Source organism: Halyomorpha halys, unplaced genomic scaffold (genome assembly GCF_000696795.3).
Source record: "Halyomorpha halys isolate HHAL.00 unplaced genomic scaffold, Hhal_1.1 Scaffold1778.1, whole genome shotgun sequence".
Taxonomy (NCBI): domain Eukaryota; kingdom Metazoa; phylum Arthropoda; class Insecta; order Hemiptera; family Pentatomidae; genus Halyomorpha; species Halyomorpha halys.
The window spans coordinates 81,074-88,553 of NW_027108754.1; the positions used below are offsets into that span (position 1 = coordinate 81,074).

The following is a 7,480-nucleotide window of genomic DNA, read 5'->3' on the forward strand; positions in this document are numbered from 1 at the left end:
TAAACTTATAAAACTCCATTTCAGATATAAATCCCAGATACAAGCATAAAATAAAAAATAAATAATATCCACTTCATTCAAAGAGAAACATCCCTGACTTCGATTTTTCGTAAAATAAAAAAAAAATCCAAACGTTCCAAGATGGCAGCAAATATAAAATATACCATGATCAAACTAATAAAACTTCATTCAAGACAAAAGGATAAAATAGATAATATCCATATAAGTTAATAATACAATAAAAAGAATTACAAAACAACAAAATTGTACGTTTTCATTGACGCATGACAGATACATCAATGTGACATGCGTTGCAGGAATTGTACCGTATCGTGACGCAATACCATAACCCAACCATTAAAACAAAGGGACAGACAGAACTGATTCTAGCCCTTATATTTCAAGGCTTATCAGTTGAAACCCCCTCTACCCTGCCTCTGCTTCCAGCTGTATAAAGTTTACGACCCCCAGCGCGCAGTTTACTACTAATAAATACATTTTTATAACTGGCTCTTACGTCACTTTTACTGCCTCCAGTATGAGAGCAGTGGCGTGCATCCTCTCTACTGACTTTCGTAAATTATAACTCCCTCTATTACCGAGCGGCCGCGGACCGTAATATCTAACAATGGGGCAAACTCCGATGTCAGGTGATATAGTCCTGTTATTTTTTTACGATCTGAGTTTCCAGTTAGAGGAAACGAAACGACCTTTTAACATTTGCTATAAATTATAATCTAGAAAAATAGTACTTTTCAACTTCCTTAAGAACTTAAGGTATAATAAAATATGTTTCAAAATCTCACTTATTACACTCAGTACGAGTAAGTCAAGAATTAAACCTAATTCTAGACAAGGCATACTCAAACCAAGCCCTTAAAATAACCTGGTTATGGAAGAGTGTTATTTCAAGAATAAAACTTACACAGGACGAGATTAAATTGAGCTAAACAGGAAATCGGATAAAAATTTTAAGTCTTTAGGTTAGATATAATCCAAAGACATATTAATAGATCTGGTTAGGTCTCATCTAAAGTCATATTAATAGCTTAAGTCCAATCCAAAGGCATATTAAGAGATTAGGTCAGCTCTAATACAAATGTATATTAATAAGTTAAGTTAGATCTAATCCGAGGATCAATTAATACATCAGATTATATTTAATCCAAAGTCATATTAATAGGTCAAATCTAATCCAAAAGTATATTAATAGATTAGGTTAGCTCTAATCCAAAGGTATATTAATAAGTTAAGTTAGGTCTAATCCAAGGGTGAATTAATAGATCAGGTTATATCTCGTCCAAAGTCATATTAATATGTTAAGTCTAATCCAAAGGTATATTAACAGATTAGGTTAGTTCTAATCCAAAGGTATATTAAGAGATTAGGTTAGCTCTAATCCAAAGGTATATTAATAGGTTAAGGTAGGTCTAATCGAAGGGTGGTTAATCGGTTAGGTTAGGTATAAGCTAAAGGTATATTAATAGGTTAGGTTATTTCTAATCCAAAATGTTTATTTATAGATTAGGTTACGTTTAATCCAGACGTATATTGATAGTTTAAGTTATGTCTAATGCTAAGGAACATTATTTTTTGACTTGAACACCAACTTCTTTAAACAATTTAACAATTTTTTTTTTTAAACCGCACCATGGCATTCCACTAAAATATGAAACATTATTTTAAATAGTATCAATGTCATAGAAACGATGAAAAAAAAAAAAAACTAAAACTATAAGGAATAAAATTATGAAATAAACTTACGTTCATAAAACATCGGGATTGAAATGTTTTATGAATGGAAGTTTTGCCAGTATTTTTAAGACCGATTTCATAAATTGTTGAAAGAATCTCTAAGAAATTTGTTTTTTAAAGAGAATATTGATAATATGTGGTAAGTCACTCCTGGTTGAAGATAAAACATAGAAATTAGTCATCATTTTAACAAAAATTTCCCCTTTGTCAGATACCATATTTAACCATCGAAGGCTTCTTTAAACTTTAAGCCCTCCAAAGTTTAATTAATACCTAAAGTTTAATTAATCCAGAGTTAAATTAAAAACCTCAAAATACGTTTATAAATTACATTAATTAAATTTGTTTAAAATACAGCTCTAATGTTATTATATTTTTCGAAACGGGACTCGCCTATCCCAGCTCCACATAAACACATATGCGGTAATAAGCAAAAAATATTCTATAGAGATCTATACTCTACTCATTAACATATTTTTAGAGTAATAAAAAATAAAATTTTAATTTAAAAATAGTTATTTAAAGAATATTCTATTTCTTAAGTAAACTGAATGAAAATGAAAAGGTAAACATCGTAAATTAAACCAGCAGATTTAGTTGTTTCTGAACAAAGATATATCTCAATGAAGAAGAACAATACAAATTTTTATGTTTTTGGTAGTTTCGTTAATTAGATATTATCAATGTTTTTCTTTAAAAAAAAAAAAAAAAAAAGAACAAATTAGGTGAAAGTTGTTTATTACTAATTGACATTTCAATACATTTTGCAGGGCTAGATGAGAAAAAGTTAGTAATATTGTAAAGTATAATAAACCTATATTAAATATAATATTCTCATTTAGATCAGAAGCCCTCTAAAGTGGGACGGAACCGATTTTTTGATTTCCCCAAAAAAAAAAAAAAAAAGTTTTTCTATTATTTTACCACCTAACATTATTGTATAACATAAACACCTCATTAAAAAAAAAAATAATGATCCATATGTGACCCAAACAAGCCGGGACAGTTGAAAAGAATATAAAAAAGAAAACACACAAAGAGACGCATTATATAATAAGGTGTATACTACGGTAAAACTTTTGAGATAATCACATACTCGTCTTTCGACGGGACATATTCTTCAGTGAATACAAGAAGCGGGAGACGGAGGAACGGTGATATGAAAACCCTTTTTAATTTCATTACATTCCGTACCGTATTATGTAGAAAGAAATGGCAAATAAAAAAAAAAAAAAAATGACGTTTAACACTCAAGAGCTATAATTTAAAACTGCAGGGGAAACGAGATTGAAAGGGAAGTGGGCGGGTTGGGAGGAGGGGCTTTCAAATGAGAGACGATAGAAATCATAAAAGAAAATGAATAAAAAGAAGCATAAAATGAAATATGAGATACGAAAAGGGACTCATTATAACCTTTTTCTTCTTTATCATCATGCGCGCGAGTAGAATCTGCCACCTGACAAAAGGAAAACCAATACAGCTCTATCGAGCTAAATTAAAACTGAATCCCAAATGGCGCCTTGTCCATTACAAAACATTTTAAAGGGGCAATTTAACTGCCACACCGTTTGTAAAAAACGAATCATTATAACGTTAGAACAAGCACTAGCAATTACACAAAAAGCTCTCTCAAAGCAGTTAGAAATAATAGTTATTGGAGACAATAAAGTATAATGGAAGAACGTTAAACGAGAAAAAATAAAAATAAAAATGCTATAAACTTTAAATCACCTACGTTTTCAATAGCAAGAGGCTGTAAGAGTAAATAATACGTCATTAATAATATTACTAAGACAACATATATTGTATTAAATCGCCATTTATACACTTTTTTTAACAATAGACACAGAAATATACGAAGAATCTAATATCGACTGAAATCTCAAGTAAAATAATATTTAAAAAAGTAAAAATTAAGTGAAAACGTTATGTAGAAAACTACTCTCATAAGTAACCACAAAAAATAATAAATAATACCGAAATCGTAATAATTTATGAAAATATTAGCAAATAAAAAAAATATATAAATCTATATCAAATATTTGTTTCTAGGCCGGAACGTCGGGCAATTAAAATAGGTTATTTGTGTTCATTTCTACAACACAGTTTCAATCATTTACACCTTTCTTTAAGTTCTGAAAATTTTAATTTACATATCATAAAAATCAGAATTTATTGTGTTTTTTTGGTCAGACTACTACCTTACTTTGTTTAAAATTATCATGTTTAATATATTTTTTTGGTATTTATAGATTTCCAAATAAATAAAAAAAAGTTTCTTGATTGTTTGTACTTAAAAATACAACGTTCTAACAAAATTCTCTCAGCTATTATTTAAAGCTATTTTATTGGCGCCCAAGTAAAATTTAGTTTTAGTTTAATTATATAAACCCAGTTCCTGTATATTTTTATAAGTATAAGTACTATAAGAATTGCTTTACAATTTCTGCTAAATTATTAGTGTATCATTTATATATTAATCTTAATTGTTATTACTTTATTATTATCATAGGCACCACCATATTTCTTATTTATGTATCTCTTTAAATACAACCAATATATTTAGATGAAAATGTAACTTGATGAAAAAAATAAAATATATATGTTTAGCCGATTATTTTTTTATCCTAAAAATTGTATTAATTCAAAATCATTCTCGTCGATTTCTAATTCTAGCGATTTTTTCTATGTTTTTGGATTCAACTAATTTTTTAAAGAAACATCTACTACTGAGTTTAATGAATGTTTTGGAGACAATACAAAACATAGTCTAATTTTGGAACTTATGAGCCGGATGTCATGCGATGCTTTCTCTTCTATATTATAATTTATATAAATTCAATATAATACAACATATACAAATTTTTAAAAAGTTCCAAAATGTTTAAGTTTTTAGGTCGTTATTAATTTACCATTGATAAATTGTAGTAAAATTAAATAGATTACTTTTCACATCCATTCTAATAGGTTGAAATTGAGGTAAACGTTATCAATTCTACTCATTAATTGAAAGGAACATAAATCTATAGCATTTATACATCTTATCATAGAAGTATCTTTAATCATCTTGTAATAACTATATGCAAGATATTTATAGTAGATTTTCATTAATAATATATTTATTTCAGTAACACATCCATTAATAAAACTTATGTTACAATATTATAGTTACTTATTGATTACATTATAATTATTATACTATATTTTTTGTTTCATATTTATCCAGTAGACCTGAAGTTGATATAATTATTCAACATAACGAAGGAAATAGAATAACTAAAAAAATAATGAAGCCATAATGTAATATCTTATTCCTGACTAATGATAATTTGATAAGCATTTTAATTTTGTAAAATTACGAAATTAAACCATAATAAAACTATAAATGATAAATATAGCTTCTATTAATTTGGTCCATTATATGACCTATAAATTTTTTATTTTATTTTTCAACACATATTTTTTCTATTTTTGGACTGTGTTGCTTTCCTCATCACAATACAATTCATTGTTGATTTCAAAAACGGCAAATCTACAATTCCATTATACTCGTTAATTTAATTTATGGTAATAAATCGAGAAAACCTTTAATAAATACAAGAGTATTTTAAAATTATATTGTACTTAATATGTTAAAATCATCAGCATAATAATAATAAGTTTAAACTTCTATAACAAAACAATAATAGTTAAGCAATGATTTCTGACTTACAGATAGATTAAATTGTAATGTTCAATAATAGACTGTGGATAGGGGTAAGGAGCAACTCGATTAATTATTATTTTTATAGGATAAAATTCCTATTTAATTATGTGGCAGGAATTAACTTGAGGTCCTTTATGTCAAGTTTTGTTTCAATTTTGTTTTTGTATTTTATCAAAATTTAAAACATCTTCTAGTATATAATAATAACACAAGGTTTTCCTTGTGTTATTATTATATACAAAAGAACCTTCGATTTAAATTATAAAATAAAAACATACAGTACAACTACTTTAAAAACCAAATATTAGTGTTTCCTAAATGTTAAATTAATTAATGGTTTTGTTTATAAGATAAACATGGCTGAGAAACGGTACAGTTGAGTTAAGCAAGAGATTAAATGGATCGGGTTGGATATTGCAATTCCAAGACGACCTCCTCATTGCTTAGGGTATGTAATCAATCAAAGCCCATCCAACTGTTGACATCATTAGTAATCAATTTAGTGGCTCTGGCACAGGCGGGTAATCAGCAGCTACGGCCTATATTCATGTACTCCCCCCCCCCCCAAACCACCATCAATAACATCAACCATGGAAATTAATTGATATCTCATATCTAGTCTTGTGAATCATGTAAATTAAAATAATTTACGACCAATCGAGAACATTAAATATACGCTAATTGTTCGACAAGCTATGATGACATGATAAGTATGTAAGAGTAGAAGTTAATTAATTAAACATTTTCATGGGGTAATGTATGTACCTGTAAAAGCTACAAAAAAACTATTTATTAATAACCGACGTTTAACACCATTTTGTAGGGCTTCATCAGAGCTAAATACTGGAATATAAAAAGGACTATACTTTCCACCTTGCAGGATTCAAACCAAAACCAAACGAAGCCACCAGAAGTGGCGCGAAACAATGGTTATTAATTAAGATTGTCTGCGAATTATTGTTATCAATAAATTTCGTTAACAAGTAAAGAGGGGGTAATAAAGGAAGGAGGATCATCTATTTAGAAACAAGTAATTTTAAATATTGTCTAAATTATTTATGTTTTATCTCTAGCCCCCCTGTTTTCCGACAAGCTAAAAAAATTAATACAAAATTAATTTTTTAGCATGAAATTAATTAACGTAGGGAATAGGGTATAAAAAGGGATCACACCAGTTTAGGTTTGGAACCGTAAGAGCCTCTTCTCTATGCCAGTGGTTCCCTAATTGGGTTCCGCGGTAACCTGTGGTGCTTTAAGCAGATCAAAATACACGTAAGTACCGACGTCAGAATTGTTTCCCTTCAGGAAGAAGCCAACAAAGATGACCCAATAATAAATCTAGTTCTAAGAATGATGATGTTGATGACTCTATGCAGTATATTCAATGTCGTATTAACTGCATATTACGAGTACGAAAGGTCACGCTAATGTTAAAATGTGCTTACGAATTATATAATTTTGTTTGGATGAAATTAAGTACCAATTGAATGTAATTAAAATAAATCTGAATTAATTAACATCAGTGTAGATTAGGTTCAATTCGCATTAGCACAGGGAGTGTTATAGGAATATACTGGGGTATTAAAATCCAGGCTTAATCGCTACTTTATTGACAGTAATTCAATACGCTAAGCGTCTCGTTAATATGTCATTAACTGTTTCACCAGGAACTGTAGTAATTAAATTTGCACATTGACCAGTTGTCCTTGTTGAAATTATAAACGCTGTCAAATTGAAATATCGTATTTTATTTCATAGTAATCTATTTATATACTCCTCTTTCATACTGAACCGGACCAGAGACGAAGGCCGTTCATGGTAATAAATGACACATTCTTCTATGGGAATTAATAATAAATAACACGGATATTACAGGTCATTTATTTTTGGTAATAATAAATAAAACGAAAAAACACACATTAAACATTTCAACTTTGACACCTGCAATTATCTCCGGAAATATTTAAAATGTAGCTAACAAAATTGTTTTTTCCCTTCACATATTTTAAGCAATATATA

General features: G+C 28.5%; 1 protein-coding gene across 2 annotated transcripts in view; it reads right to left on the bottom strand.

Moving 5' to 3' along the window:
• LOC106690617 (trithorax group protein osa) overlaps positions 1 to 7,480 on the bottom strand; it is a 157,171-nt gene that overhangs the window by 56,067 nt on the left and 93,624 nt on the right. The gene's annotated exons all lie outside the window — the stretch shown is intronic.